Source organism: Triticum dicoccoides, chromosome 2A (genome assembly GCF_002162155.2).
Source record: "Triticum dicoccoides isolate Atlit2015 ecotype Zavitan chromosome 2A, WEW_v2.0, whole genome shotgun sequence".
NCBI lineage: Eukaryota > Viridiplantae > Streptophyta > Magnoliopsida > Poales > Poaceae > Triticum > Triticum dicoccoides.
In genome coordinates this window covers 31,011,614-31,011,995 of record NC_041382.1, presented here as the reverse complement: position 1 = coordinate 31,011,995, position 382 = coordinate 31,011,614, and positions in this window count along the sequence as shown.

Sequence of the window (382 nt, the reverse complement as noted above, 5' to 3'; positions counted from 1 at the left end):
TCACTCTCACTCGCTTCTTTTTAGAGCAAAAGGCCCGAACCCAGTTCCTCCTAGAAAATGGGTGACAATGATACCCTTTATAGCCCCTAACAGTGCAACAATGTGATGTGGAAGAACTAAAAATAAAATGCTAAAAGCATGATTTACTAAGGATAACCATTCACATACCTAAACATAGTTCGTCGGTGTCAGCGCTTGATGATTCACAACCGAAGTGACAAGGCACGACGGAATAACATAATAGACAATTAGGAATTGTAGCGTCAAAAGAAATTGGAGCGATTCGAAGAGAAACAAGCGCTCGGTTAAACTAAGGCATCACGATGTCCAGGAATCACGGGCCATCTACGTGCCCTTCTTTTCCTTTTAATTAAGCAGGAGG